This window comes from Canis lupus, chromosome 33 (assembly GCF_048164855.1).
Source record: "Canis lupus baileyi chromosome 33, mCanLup2.hap1, whole genome shotgun sequence".
NCBI classification, from domain to species: domain Eukaryota; kingdom Metazoa; phylum Chordata; class Mammalia; order Carnivora; family Canidae; genus Canis; species Canis lupus.
Window position 1 is genome coordinate 37,380,245 of NC_132870.1, and position 16,715 is coordinate 37,396,959.

The window sequence follows — 16,715 nt, forward strand, 5'->3', positions numbered from 1 at the left end:
TAGATGAACATATGGGAAGGGGGAAGAAAAAAAGGAGATAAGGGAACAACCCATAAGAGACTCTTAAGGATAAAGAAAAACTGAGGCTTGATGGAAGGGAGGGGGGTGGGGGGATGTGCTGGATGGGTGATGGGTATTAGGGAGAGCATCTGTGATGAGCAGTGGGTGTTGTATGTAAGTGATGAGTCACTGACTCCTACTCCAGAAACCAATATTGCATTGTATGTTAACTGACCAAAATTTAAATTAAAAAAGAGAAGAACAACCCATGATAAGCACACAATGTATGTTTACTGAAGAAGGAAAGAGGGAGAAAAGGAAGGAAGGAAACATGAAAGGAAAGGAGGGATGAGTATTCTGGCAAAAAAGACTTATTTATAAAATAATTACACTAATAAATCAAATTTGAAAAATAGTACTATCCCAGCTGGTGAAAAGGCTTTTGATTAAAAATAAAGTAAGTTAATCTGGGGATAAAATGAACCATCCATAATTTGATACATACAACTCATTAAAAAATTACCCAATGCCAAATAACAAAGGCATTCCCATTCATACTGCAAACAAGGCAAGGTTGTCACTTATCAACACTAAAATCTTACCTTGAAATTTGACAAAGTGTCAAAAATAAACCAAAAAAGTAAACAAGGGATCCCTGGGTGGCGCAGTGGTTTGGCGCCTGCCTTTGGCCCAGGGCGCGATCCTGGAGACCCTGGATCACATCCCACGTCGGGCTCCTGGTGCATGGAGCCTGCTTCTCCCTCTGCCTGTGTCTCTGCCTCTCTCTCTCTCTCTGTGTGTGACTATCATAAATAAATAAAAATTTAAAAAAACAATAAAGTAAACAATAAATACATATTTCAATTAAAGAAGAAAGATCAAAATTACAATTTTTTATATTATGTGATTGTTTGCCTAGGAAACCTAAGGGGACCTACCATAAAACAGATTTAATGGAAAAAAATGCAAGACAGTAGCCAAATAAAAATACCCAGAAAAATAATTCTGAAACATCTACAATTAGTCTTTAGTGTAACTAATCCTTTTGGTGGGAAACACTCCTCTCATAAAGTACTGCTACTGAAAATTAGATAAACAGCTTCTGTTGAAATCAGGGGGATATCCTTTCTATAGATTTTTAAAGATTTATTGATTTGTTTGTTTGTTTGAGAGAGAGAGAAAGACAAAGTGGAAGAGAGAGAGAGAGTCTCGTGTAGACTCAGTGCTGACCATGAAGCTAGGGCAGGAGATGGGGCTTGATCTTACCACCCTGAGACCAGGGCCCTGAGATGATGACTGAGCTGAAACCAAGAGTCGGATGCTTAAACAACCATACCACCCAGGTGACTGAAATCAAGGGGATATTCTATATAGTTTCAGTGAACCAAAGAAATAAATTTAGAAGCACCTAACTGCAGAAGCACACACACACAAAAGCAGATATAATCTAAATATTTAGATTGTAGTAATCAGTAACAAATCATTTTAAAAGACCTTCATTCATGGGGTGCCTAGGTGACACAATCATCTGAGAGTGGGTTTCTTGGTTCAGGTCCAGTTCAGGTCATGAGATCAAGCCCATTCATTGGGCTCTGTGCTTAGCATGGAGTCCACGTAAGAGTCTCACTGCCTCTCCTTCCATCCTTTCCCTCTGTAGTCTCTCTAAAATAAATGTATAGGGTTGCCCTGGTGGCGCAGGGGTTTAGCGCCGCCTGCAGCCCAGGGTGTGATCCTGGAGACACAGGATTGAGTCCCACATCAGACTCCTTGCATGGAGCCTGCTTCTCCCTCTGCCTGTGTCTCTGCCTCTCTCTCTCTCTCTCTCTCTCTGTGTGTGTGTGTCTCATGAATAAATAAATAAAATCTTTAAAAATAAATAAATAAATAAAATAAATGTATAAATCTTAAAAAAAGACCCCCATTCACAATAGCAAAATATATATGAAGTATGAAAATATATAAGCCTAATCTGAAGGATCTACATGAAAAAAAACATAAAAACCTTTTTGAGAGAGATTTTGGTAAAAGGATAAAATAAATGCAGGTGTATTCCTGAATGAAAGACAAAGCACTAAATATATTATCCCCCAAATAATATACAAGTTCCAGGAAATTATAATCAATAACTATTAGTAAAGATTAGTATCAGTCAAAACAAATAGAAAATATTTTAGTGACTAAAGAAACAATTCTGCAGTAAAAATCTTACTTGAAATAAAAAATTCTGATTTAATGTTCTTTATTCATTTTAGAACATATACATAATTACAGTAAGCAGGCAATCCCTTACTGGTTGTGAAGACTTAAGAACTGATTACTTTCCAGAATATATGAAAGCAGTAGATCGATTTTTATAAGCAACTGGAGACAAAACTTAATATGTTGGATTTGGAGATTATCTAATCTATAATTTCCTCTCATTTTCATGGTTTTTAGATTTTCCTTCTAAGTCAAAATACTTGAATTGTACTATCATTTATTCTTATAAAATTCAGCAACTTGGTTAATGCCTCAAACCTTGGTGTTTTCATTATGAGATAAGATTTGGATAACAAGTTTAGCAACTGAATCTCCTCCTTTCTGCTACACAAGGAACAAGAACTTTTACATAAAAAAAATCCTGTTCATTGATCTGCAAAAATTTTAGAAGGCTTCTTCTCCTGTTTACATCAGACTGCTTGCTGACCTTTTAATTATAGAAACAGATTAAAAGATTTTTTAAATGGTTTAAAATTAAATCTTTGGCTCCTAAATAGATTGCCAATTATATTGCTACATATACAGCATAATTGTAAAACACTGCAATACAGTCTTATCTGAAAATTTTCTTTTTGCCCAAATATGAACAATTATGCATTTTCATTAATGGAATGTACATTACGTAAGTTTTAGAACAATATGCCTTTCAGTGTCCAAATTACTTAATTGTCTTCCACATTTGACCTTTCAGCACATTGGCAGAATCAAACAACAACAAATCAAAGGACCTTCACAATCCTAAACTTTTTTTAAAAGCATCAGGGAACAGATTTTTATGCAAAATATTTCCCTGAGGCTTAAGGGTGAGATCACATAGCCTTTCTCTGGCTTCTTAAAAACTCTTAATTCTTTGCTTTGGCACTTTCTGATAAAAAAGCAGTCAGACTATAAATGGTAATACTCTATAGAGTGATAGATTGGAGCAAGGTTGTCCATTAAACCACAAGATAGTGCGCATTTATGAAGTTAATGACAAATGATCCCTTTCTGTATTAATGCATTACTTTATTCACCATAATTATTGATCCCTAAAAGCCATTCTTTGTGCTAAAGTGCTTTAACCAAAGTGCCTTAATAGAATGTTCATTAGTGACCTCATAAAATGACACACAGGCAAAAGGAAAATAGAGACCTAAGTCATATACATCAAAATCTTGAATATGACATACACAGTTGGAAATCTTTTAGTAGAAATCACATATGAACAAGCAATGTAAAGAGAAATCTAAACCTTGTATGTGCTGGGTTCCATCCAAAATGGAATCCAACCCAGATTTCCTACAAGAACACTGCAATGATCAATCATATAGCAGACATCAGAAAGTGGAAAACCAGTGGTAATATGTTAAAACACATTTTCAATAGACCTAAAACCAACTCCTGAAATCTACAAAGAATGAAAGAGGGGGAAGGGGAGAATGTGCCCCTGCATAATATAGTAATTCATCTTCATTTAATAAGGTATAGGACACACTCAAGTGTGCATAAATCATTTTGTGTTTGTTCCATTTGTATAATATGTGGCCTGATAGTAGTACTTTCGCCATTGTTGATGTCAAAGAGAAGAAATATCACAGCAGTTAGACAAAGGAAGGTTATATTCTTTTCCTAAAAGTACAGAATTCACCTCTACTAATCTATAATCAGGAACAAGTTCCAAATGGCTGTCGGAATTAGAAAAATTACACAGGATATAGCTAGAAATTTCATGCTCAAAAGATACATCACCCTAGTAAACAATATGGCTTAGTAAACATGAAACAAAAGTGTTTCAAATTCTAGCTATTCTAAACTTACCATAAGTAATATCTTTTATTAAGTAATGTAACAGTAGAGATAAATTCAATCAATCATTTTATTTTATTTTATTATTTTATTTTATTTTATTTTATTTTATTTTATTTTATTTTATTTTATTTTATTTTATTTTATTTTATCTTATTAAAGATTTTATTTATTTATTCGTGAGAGACACAGAGACACAGGCGGAGGGAGAAGCAGGCTCCACACAGGGAGCCCGATTTGGGACTCAATCCCAGGTCTCCAGGATCACGCCCTGGGCTGAAGGCGGCGCTAAACCGCTGAGCCACCCGGCTGCCCTCAATCATTTTTGGTGAAGAAAGACTTACTATCTTACCCTGCAGATAACATATACCATCAGTAGGCTGTGCATTAATTATTTTCTAATAACTAATAATTTATTTGAAACTGTATTTTAAGTGTCTTTCCCTAAGTTCTTCCCATACTTCCATCTTTTGGCTAGAGAATTCCTTTGTTATATGTTTCAAAGCTATTTTGAGAATGATTACAAGAACATGCATTGCAGGGATCCCTGGGTGGCTCAGTGGTTTAGCGTCTGCCTTCAACCCAGGGCATGATCCTGGAGTCCTGGGATCGAGTCCCACATCAGGCTCCCTGCATGGGGCCTGCTTCTCCCTCTGCCTGTGTCGCTGCCTCTCTCTTTGTGTATTTCTCATGATAAAATAAATAAAATCTTAAAAAAAAAAAAAGAACATACATTGCAGAAGGCACCTGTTGAACAATATCATGTGTCTAATAAAGATGTCATGTAGATTGATGAGCTCTTTATTTTTTTTTTAAAGATTTATTTATTTATTTATTTATTTATTCATGATAGACATAGAAAGAGAGAGAGAGGCAGAGACACAGGCAGAGGGAGAAGCAGGCTCCATGCACCAGGAGCCCGACGTGGGATTCGATCCCGGGACTCCAGGATCGCGCCCTGGGCCAAAGGCAGGCGCCAAACCGCTGAGCCACCCAGGGATCCCCTGATGAGCTCTTTAAAAGGACAATGGGGGAAATTACCTCAAATCTGCTGATTTTTGCTATATTATTCATTCTTATAAATATTTTGTAATTATTTATCTAACTCCAAAAAAGAATGCTTCTGACATCTGACACTATGACAATTCTACAGCTGTGATTTTTTTTTAATTGGTTGTTACATGCGAATATTTAAGCAGTGATAAACACACCCTGAAATGTTCTTAGGTATATACCTAAGAACATTTCAGGGTGTGTGTGTGTGTGTGTGTATATATATATATATATATAGTCTTCAGATTTAAGTTATTATTTTAACTATGCATTTTAGAAAATAAGAAAACTAAATTCTATTCTTGAAACTAATATTATACTACATATATTAACTAACTGGAATTTAAATAAAAACTGAAAAATAAAGAAAAATCATTTTCCCCTGAATTCCAAGTTAATAACTCAAACTAAAAATCTCAAATGTAACCCAAGGTCAGGATTCCAGGTTGTGGGAGTACCATAATGATAGAGGGAAAAGGAAGATTAATGTTCAGTCAGTGCTTTTTACAAATGGCTAATCTATGTACTTCACATTATTCCCCAAACAAAAGTAATTATATTCTTTCTTCCTGCTTCTACTAAAGCCAACAGACTAAATGTCCTGTTTTTTACCCTTTTCCCATTAATATTATCTTTGATGAAAATTTTAATATGCTCTCTCCAGTGTAAAACTTGTGGCATCTGAGATATGAAGATATTTGGGGTATGGGAAAAGGATCTGTGATTGGTTCCAGGCCTCAAATATTATCTTAGATAACCACATAAAGCATACTTGAGTTCAGATCTATATACCCCTTTCTTCCTCTGCATTAAAAAAAATAAATTCTTTCGTACTGTAGTTTTCTTATTTTTACAAAGGAATTATGTGTTTTCCTCCTGCAATGCAGACAGGATACCAAGGGAGGCTTTAAAAAAAAATGTTAATAAGGAGCAGTAATTTAAAAAAAAAAAAAAAAAGCTAAAATACTATTCAGAGGATTTTATAAGAATCTGCTGCCCTTATGAAGCTTGTGTTACTTACAGAGGAGTAAAGATTCGTCATCATCTCTGATTTTAGTACCTCACTCAATAATTTCATTTTATTATTCTCTTCATACCTCTTCAAAGCCCTTCAATCATTCCAGTTTTATTTTGGTGCTCTTCTTCAGTACCAAAATCTTGCTGAAATAAAACCTGACTGTAAAATCATTACAGGATTTGTTGGCAGTGTGGTCATTAAAATTGTTTGAGTATCTCTCTCATATAACTTCTTCTACAGATATAACATAACACTAAGATTATACATTTTATGGGAAGAAATATTTTTCTTTATGTGCTAAAATCAGGAGCAAGTGAAACCACACACTAAATTCTGAAATTTTTGATCAAAAATTTCACAAATAAGAAGATGTCAGAATATTAAGGTTAATCATTAACAGTACATACAGATTATAATTTTTTCATTTATTTAGGTGATAATATTCTAAGCTAATATTTTAAGCAAAATAACCTCCATGCCCCAAAATAGTACCTAAAGACTAAAGGATTCAACAGAGCAAGGGAATAAAAGAAACTTAAAATTCTGAAATATTTTATGGTTTCGTTTTAAAGATGAGGAAAGTTTAGAAAACAGAATAGGAATAGAAGATCTTGAACTTTAGAGCACATAAGAATCACTTCAGGTGATGGTAAAGATGTAGTTTCCTAATATGTAGATTATAAGATTGTAATTAAATAGGTGTGGACAGAATTCAAGGGATCTGCATTTTAGCAAATATTCCTATAATGAACCTGATTCAGAGAGTCTGTTTGAGAAACACTTGAATAAATGGGCAGAACTCAGGGCCCTTGACTCCAACTTAAATATTAGCTCTGCTATACCATATCTTTGACTTTTATGGAATTTTTAAATTCCATTTTTAAAGGATGTGCAAATATTTGAAATTATAATTCCAAAATGTTTATTGAGTTTCGATTTTGATTTACAGAAACTAGTATTAAGAACATCATCCTTTCTCCCTGGGAGTACGTGGCTTTACCTATTTAGCTACACAGAAGTCACTTTGACTATTTCCATATTTTTGTGGTTCCAGCTACAGAGAGGGATGAGTAAGATCTGATAGGTGTTTTCTGGTCAAAGATACAGATGGGAACTCAAAACATGACCCTTCGATTGAACAGAACCACTGACTGGTAGTTTTACAAGGACACCATCACCTTGTAAAAGAACTTCCTTGGAAACACATGAGTGGCAGCATTTGATTTACCATAATTAAACGTGTTCCAGTTTAAAAAAAAAAAGTGCTACATCTCTCTGAAATTGGAAATTATTCTTAAAATGACAAATCACGGGACTATTTTACTTTACATAGAGGCTTAGTAAATAAAATCGAAACAAAATAAAATCTGGACTTGTTCATCAAATGTATGAAGCAACTTGCCAAGGAAGAGGAAAACAAATTTTTCCACCTTTCACCAGCTTTCTACTTTAACCTTCTAGAGGCAATATCCTCTGCCCATTCTACCCTGATCAAGCAGAAAAGCAACTATATCTAAAATTGTGCCAAATGTAAAAAACATTGAAGAAATTTTTTTTTTCCATTAAAGAGAAAACAGTTGTTCAATTTAGGATAACTATCAGCTTCTTGAAATTTAAATAACAAAGTGCTTTCTATTCTTTAAATTACCTGGCATGGATTTAAAACACTGATCACCACAAATAAAACTTCCTTTTTATAAGAATGAGACTTTAATTTAAAGGACCTAAAGAATCAGAGTTGAGGAGCACCTGGGTGGCTCAGTTGAGCATCTGCCTTTGGCTCAGGTTATGATCCCAGAGTCCTGGGATGGAGTCTCACATCAGGCTCCCCACAGGAGCCTATACTTCCCTCTGCCTGTGTCTCTGCCATTCTCTCTCCGTATCTATCATGAATAAATAAATAAATAAAATATAAAAAAGAAAAGAAAAGAAAAAAGAATCAGAGTTGAAGGCTTCATTCTACCACTAACTTGAGCCTCCTAAAGCCTGTACCTTGAACCTCTGCTTTACCTGTAGATTATATATAGTGAATCATCTGAGAATTTAATGAAATTGGATTATAAAAGATTTTGCAAACCATAAGTCACATTTTATAATCCCATTTATATTTTAATTTTCTAATTAGGAAATCCATTTCAGTGTTTTGGAAGTTTCTAAAGTAATTATGAGGATTTAATTTGATAAATTTAAAAAATTACAATTTACTCCATTAAGGACAGTTGATTCTTGAACAAGATGGAAGCTAAGGGGCACTGACTTCCTCATGCAGTTGAAAATGCAGTTGAAAATCTGTGTATAACTTCTGACTCCCCCAAAACTTAACTATTGACCTAAAGCATTACTGATAACATAAATAGCTGATTAGTAAATAATTTATATTTATATATTGTATTCTTTGTATTACATATTGTATTCTTACAATAAAGTATACTAGAGAAAAGATTACATATTGTATTCTTACAATAAAGTAAGCTAGAGAAAAGAAGATGTTATTTTTAAAAATCATTAAGGAAGAGAAAACACATTTACAGGACTGTATTTAAAAAAATCTGTGTATAGTTGGACCTGTACATTTCAAATACATGTTGTTCAAGAGTCAACAATATACTGCCATGTGCATCATGGGATCTTGACATCAATGCTCCTGAATAGTGTAAAAGCACAGCTAAACACCCTGGGAACATTTCAGAAGAAGAGCATCTTAGTTTGGTTATCTATTTTCTGTGAAGTACTCTTGAAAATGAAAGCCTCTGAGTGTTAATTGACACTTTCACCTTGAATTGGAAGTGTTCTATAAATTGTCATCATTTTTTTTAAATGTCATGTTGTACTCCTCACATCATTTTATTCAGTTTTTCTCATTTCCAAAGGAAACACAGTAAGATTACATAAATAAATTTGCCCACATCAAGGACAGTGTACATGAAATGCAATGACTAGAGCCAAGCCATACTTTCTTAACATAACTTCAGTTCAGAAGGTAAGGTTATTATAAAATTCCAAAATTCAGGCTATGTTTCCTTGTTTTATATATCGTTCTTAAGTCTTATATATTGTTCTTCCCCATATATGAAGTTAAGTCATAGACCTCTCATTGAAAATGATCCTCCTTGGGGTGCCTGGATGACTCAGTCAGTTGGATGTCAGCTCATGATTTCTGCTCAGGTCATGCTCTCATTCCTGGAATGGAATCCCATGTTGGGCTCCATGCTCAGCATGGAGTCTGCTTGAGATTCTCTCTCTCTCCCTCTCCCTCTTCCCTTCCCCCCACTCTTTCTCTAATAAGTAAAATCTATTTTTAAAAAGATAAAATGATCCTACTTATTTTAATAAGTGGAAAACATAGCTATTAATAGCATTTGGGCTATATTTATCAGCTAACTGTCCAACAAAAATGCTACTAAATCTTTATGTAGACCAGCAAAAGAGAGGTGGCAATAAGAAAGTCTTATTGTAAGAAAGTAGCAGGTTCTTAAAACCATCTGATTAGGGTGGACAGGGAATGATCTGGGTTGGGGGATGGAGAAATCATAGGGGTCTAATCTGATCTAAGAGAGATTCCATAAAAAAAGCTGAGAGTTCATGAACTTTAGAGAAAGGGTCCATTTAGATTAAGTGTAGACCAAGTGACATAAGTACAGCTGGAGAGTTGAGTAAAGGTGTGAAGGAGGGAACTATATGAAGCTTGTGAAAAGATTAGCAAACCACAACTTATATATGCCCAAGTTAAGTTAAGCGATGATCTGAGACTTATCAGTGAATGAAAAAAAATTTAGATATTTTAGGTCCCAAAATAAACTTCTATATCAATAGCCAAGGACTGGGAATCCAACATATTTGTTTAGTTATTGTGGTGATATTTTTGAACACAAAAATAGATGGCCTAAGTTGACTTTTTTAAAAAATAAAAGCTTAAATTTAATGAAAAAAAAAAGGATGGGATATTTTCTCTTTCCTACCAAATGCTTCTTTGACTGGATTCTTCATGTTGCAAACAGATGTTTTAAAGTAATTTTGTACACTTTAATCTTAATGATAGAGAAGTCATGACATTTAAATGTCACAGATATTCGCTATAGAGGCCTTCTTTTTCAAAAAGTTAGATCAAAATACTGAAGAGAAACACACCACATGTTAATGCTCAGTGTCTCTGTGTGTAAATTAATGAATGACAGTTCTTCTTCTGTATAATTAAACATGAATTCTTATGGTAGCAAACAGTAAAAGGAAAGAAATTCCAGTTAATATTTACTGAATTAGTTGGAATAATTCAGCACTAAATGATAGAAAAGTAGAAAAAACAAAATAATGGTCCCAACAAGATAAATGGTTATGCTCACATAAATCTCACTCCTCCCTCAGGAACCTAAATCTTCTGTAGTTCAAGGCTCCACCATCCCAAAACTGTGGCCCTCAACCTCTTGGCCCAGCAACGTTGTAGCTGAGTTTTAGGCAATACAATGGAGGAAGACATGAAAAAGAAAAAAAAAAAAAGAGTATGTGACAGCTGTCTCTAAAGGAGTGTATTAGTCATCTATTCATACAACAAATTACCACAAACTTAGCAACTTAAACACAGATATTTATTATCTTACAGTTTCCTTCAGTCAGGAATACAGACACAGCTTTGCTAGTTCCTTTGCTTAGGGTTTCAGTGTTGCTATGAAGATACTGGCTCGACAGCATTCTCATCTGGGGGCTAAGCTGAGGAAGAATCCATTTCTAAGACAACTCAAGTCATTTGCAGAATTCATTTCATGTAGTTGTTGGACAGAGGGCCCTGGCTTCTTTCTGACTGTTTGTTGGCTGGAGGCTGACTTCACCTCTAGGGGACACAGTTTCTAAAGGCTGTTCACAGTTTCTAGAGGCCTCCCACAGTTTCTCAAGGACTTTTGCAGCTCCCTGATACATGAGGTCCTCCAATGTGGCCAATAATTTAATCCAGACAGAAAGGAGAGCCTCTAGAGTTAGTGTGCTAGCAAGATGGAGTCTTCTGTAACATAACCTAAGCACGAGAATGACATCCTGTCACCTTTTCCGTATTTTATTGCTTTGCAACAAATCACTGGTCCTGCTCACCCTCAGAGGGAGGCAGAAGATACAGGGAGATAACTCCTAAACACTAAGAGACAAAGAAAATGAGGGCTTCTTACATGTCTGTCTACCACAGGAAGTCTCCCAGAAACAATGACACTATCTTCCCTCTTTTATCCAATTAGCTAAAGCTTAGCCACATCTAGTTGGAAGATGCAGCCTCTTCCCCCACCCCAGATTACCATGTGTCCTACCTAATACCAATCTGATTATTGTGGAAGAAGGAGAGAGTGAATTTTGGGAGACAAAGAGCAGACTGTCTTCCAATTAGAGACCTTCCTATCAGAACTTCTGCAGCAATCCAGTGAAATAAGGAACATGACAGCATCTGGCATAGATTAGCAGGTAGACAAATGACATTCTCTGATTATATCTACTAAATTTACTACAAGTTGTAGTTTGATTATTAGAATAGAAATTAAATTCCATTAAAGGAAGAAAAGCTTTTAGATAGAAAATCATGCTCAATTTTCTAGTACCCCAAGATTTAGCTTTCAGATAAATTGAGATAGTCTTACAGTTTTTATTCTTATAAACCGGACCAACCTGATAACCTCACTTAAAAAAATTGTATCTGTATAACCTTTTGCAATTTCCATAGTACTATCTCACATGTTGTATCTTATTCTCATTTTTCTCAATGACTGTCCATTCCTCTCATCTAGCAGGTGAAGTTGGAAGACTTCAAAGTTCAGTAACTGGCAAACGGCACAGGCCAAATGGCACAGGCCAAGCAAATGTACAGGTCATATACTTCTACATAGATTCTACTACACCCTAATGTCAAGAAATCAATTTCATGGAAGAATAAAAATGTGAGATATTAAGCATTTGAACAAATGCTAGATGCTGGTTATGCTCCAGAACTGTGGAAATATCCAGATAATTGGCAGATTCTTGTCTTGGTTTTTTTGCTGTGTATGACATAAGCTCAACCAAAAGGATTGATGAAAAGAAGACAAGAAGAAGAGGAAAGAAAGGCAGGCCAGAGGGAGGGACAATAGTTTATGAAAGGGTCCTGTACCATGGAAAGAGCTTTAACATTTGAATAAGTGACTGTGAAGAAAAATTTTTAAATAAAGAGAATTATTAGTTACAAAGTGAATCCAATCGTTCAGAAATGTGATGTCTGCAAACATTGAGACCTTTCCAAAATAGGTTATTGCTAGGCTATTAAAATTAAACTCTTTCACATATACTCTCTACCCTTCACTCTCTATTACACTGGACCCTCCATGGCTATGGCTGTGGTTTTCATTTTTTGTTTTGTTTTTTTCTGGAGAGCTGAAAGAAGAAATTGGGCCAAGTGTGATGAGTCACTGAAGATCAGTCCCATAAGTAAGTTTCTCTGACCTCTTATATGCCCTCACTACTCCCCAGACTAGGTGGGATTGTTTGATACTCACTTTCATTACCCAGTATGTTTCATTGTGGACTTACAATAGAAAGTGATAATTGTAAGTAATGTAATTAAGTTAATTGTGAAACATTAGCTGTGTAATAATATGAAAATCAGGAGGTCAGGGTCTAGCTCACTACTATATTTCTGCAGCTCATTATATACATGTACAATACCCCATACATATTTGTTAATGGTCTAAGCATAACTAATTCATGAGGAAAGCATAACAATATAATGAAAAGAGCCTGAGTCTTGGAATTAAATTTCTGCCTATAGCCATTTTTTTCTTTTTTCTCTCCTCTCCACCTTATACCCAACCTACCTCAAAGGTCATCCACCAGCAGTGTATAGACTTTGGAACATTACTTACACTTCCTAAGCCTGGTTTCCTACTTCTACACAATTATACTAATACTATGCTGAGCTCTTATATACAGCATATACAAAACCCCAGCACGTGGCAAGTGCATATCATGTTTTCTGTCTCATTGTCATCTCTGTTGCTATTATTGTGCAGAGGTTCTATTATGACTATTTGTCAAAGTGGCTAAGTTTTTAGGTAAAGGATTTGTTAAGCAGACACATATGGATACATATATAAACGACCAAGTCTGGCGTGCGGGAATGAAACACATAGTTTATTATTTGTAAAGTGATATAAATTAAATTGATATGGTTTTCCTAGTTTTGTTTGGTTGAGATTCTATCCTATATTGAAAAGCAATAGTTTTCTATATTGAGTTACAGTTAAGATTCATAGGAGCCAGAAAACTGTTGCTCCCAGAGTAGTGAAGGTTGAATGAAAAATATTTCTGTTACCACTCTAAGCCCTTTAGCCAAGTTTTTTTTTAATTTTTGTGTATATACAAAGCTATTATAAGTTTTAAGTTCTAAATGTATAATTTACATATAAAACTATAGACACAAATACTTACAAAATTTTTCAAAGGTTAATTCTTAAATATACTTTACAAAACAGTTTAAGAAAAAGAACATTTTAAGATTTGGATTAATTTGTTCAAGAAATACTTATTGATCTTTTCCAGAGGGCTGCACTGTATCCTACAGAGGAAAAATAAAATGACCATTAATCCCAGCAATTAAAATGAGACTTTGGAGAAAAATACTTTGCACTTAACCAGTAGGTTCCTGTAATTTTATTCATCTAGGTGTATGTGTTTTATTTCAAGCTTGATTTTAAGAAAACTGAAAGAGTTTTACTACCTTTTCTTTCAGAATGCCAAAAATGCTGAGCAACACTTAAATTTAATGCTAGGTGAGCAGAGTTTCCATTTTCATTTCTTCTATACTATTGAGGGCACTTGTTCATATCTGAGGGAGAAAAACTGTATACATAAATTTTCCCTTTACCAATTAAATTTTCATTTTTTATACTCACAGTTCTCTAATTTAAATGTTTGGTGGAGAAGTCAGTCAAAAAAGCCTCAAGCCTAAGAATATTGGATTTGTCAATCCATAATATACAGGGCATCTCAATTTTCTCTGCTATTTTCTTTTCTTTAACAATTTCTCGTATCACTATTTCAAAGATACTTTCAGAGGCACAAAACAAAATTAATTCATACAACTTTTACTCCTTGAATATTTATTATTTTCTTCAATCTCTTGAAATCCAATGATCAGATATAATGGAGAAACATCATACTAAGATGGACGGAAGTATATTCTGGGGTCTTTATGAAGCCTGTTTTCACACAATTTGAGAGCAGAATCACCCACTTAACTCTCACAATGAATCTATCTTTATTACATGGCATGAGGCCAAACTATAAAATGATGTTTTAATGTTGCAAGCGAGTTTAAAGAAATACCTTAATGATGTTTGGTCCTGCCTGAATATTAAGAATAACTTTGAAGACTCACAGAGCATGTTCTACAATCTGATGATTGCTTGTATTTCCCCATTAAGATGGAACAAAACAACAGTTATTTCAATAGCTTATGCTAAACCTATAGATATGAATACATTTACATGTCAAACAGTCACCACCTTAGGCCTGTAATTAACTCTACAGACATTATGACCAGCACAGGAGAACTTAAACAAGTTACAGCAAGAGAAAAAATTATTTTTTGAGGACAAAGCATTTGAAGTTAAAAAGAACGGATAGAAAATGAGTAAAGGTACTCTTTGGCTCAGGAATAAAAAACATTTAATGACAGGATAAAATAAAATGATTTCCTTTATCAGGGACAGGATAAAACATTACCTATTAGACTAAGAAAATAATTTATTTCTCTGTTAGTGTATTTTCCTAGAGTCTGTTGTGCAGACCCTCTACCTGGAGCAGTGGAAAACACAAAATGAATCAGTGAGGAAGGCAGCCCTCGAGGAGGTAAGGCCATTTGCCTGTTTATAAATCTTGCTACTTTTTACTTTAAAAAATTTTTTTTTCTAAAAAAAAAAAAATTCTTTTTCTTTGTTTACTCGATTGTATGGAGAACACCAATTAAAATATTGACTTTACTGTGTATTTATTATGATTAACACAAAAACAGATAATGTCTTGAAAACCAAATAACTTTTACAATAATAAATGTTCAGGGGTGCCTGAGTGGCTCAGTGGGTTAAGAGTGCAACTCTTGATTTCAGCTCAGGTCATGATCTCAGGCTCCTGGGATATTCTCTAAATAAATAAATCTTTAATAATAATAGTAATAATAATAATAGTAATAATAATAAATGTTCATTCTTACAGACCACATAAAGACAATCTGTTTTCTCAATAATGTTCTAATCCAGGGGTTCATAAAGTGTGGTCTCAGATAAGTAGCATCTACATCACCTAGGAATTTGTTAAAAATGCAAATTCTCATGCCCCACTTACCTCTGGGAATGGAGCCCAGCAATCTGTGATTTGGTAAGCCCTCCAGAGGATACTGATATACACTGAGGTTTGAGAATCACTGCTCTAACCTGGTCTATGAAGCTTTAAACTGGTATTCGATAAAATGAAATCTTCATACCATAGACAGTGTTTGCAAGGAGACTTGGAAGCAGGTAAGACTGATCTTTCTGTGGTTTCCAAGAAGCCCAATATCTGATTTCACTGCTCTTCCTCCTAATCAATCATTTTGCTGAAATTTTTGGTTTTGATCTATTTTCACTTGAACATCTTTTGAGGCAATGGAGTTAGGGTACACTTCCTTGAGCTGAGTTAGCAGATCCCAGCTAGAAATACGGTTTCTTTGAAATCTTCACTCCATTACCTTCAGCTGAACAATGTCACGAATTACTATGACTATAAATCCAAGCTGAATATTTTTCAAGAAAAGTAATACACTATGGCTATTTCAGGTCAGAAGTACTGATGTGTTCTTTATAAGCACTTGCATTTTTAAAAACTAGTTAGAATAATATAGTGCTTTAATTTAGGCATTGAAAAATAGAAGATAACTCTGCAAATCGAAATGGCCTTTCCCTAAATTCTTTTATAACCATCACCTTCCATATAGAAGGATTTAGGTGAAGGCCAAAGACCTATCAAAATGTACAAATAATCTTAACTGATTAAAAATTGTTAAATCTCTACATCACTGTGATTCAAAGCCTTACTTCAGAGTCACTAAATACAATAATTATTTCAATTTACAAAAGTGCATAGATTTGCTCTTTTTCTCTTCTGTTTAACGGTTTATTTAGGTAATTTGCAGACTCTTCCCTTTGCATTTGAAGCTGTGTGTCTGATAAAAATATTTCATGTTGGGATCCCTGGGTGGCGCAGCGGTTTGGCACCTGCCTTTGGCCCAGGGCGCGATCCTGGAGACCCGGGATCGAATCCCACATCAGGCTCCCGGTGCATGGAGCCTGCTTCTCCCTCTGCCTGTGTCTCTGCCTCTCTCTCTCTCTCTGTGACTATCATAAATAAATAAAAATTTAAAAAATAAAAAAAAATTAAATTAAATTAAAAAATATATATTTCATGTTGTCTCAAGGCTTCTCGGAGGTTGCCAGAAACCTGAACTTGCATTTTTTGAGGTCCTCAGTATTTACATAAATAATAATAGATAAGCTAAAGGGGGTTACAAAAACTGTGGTATATCCTTCAAGTATAAACTAACACATAAAAAAATACTGCATCA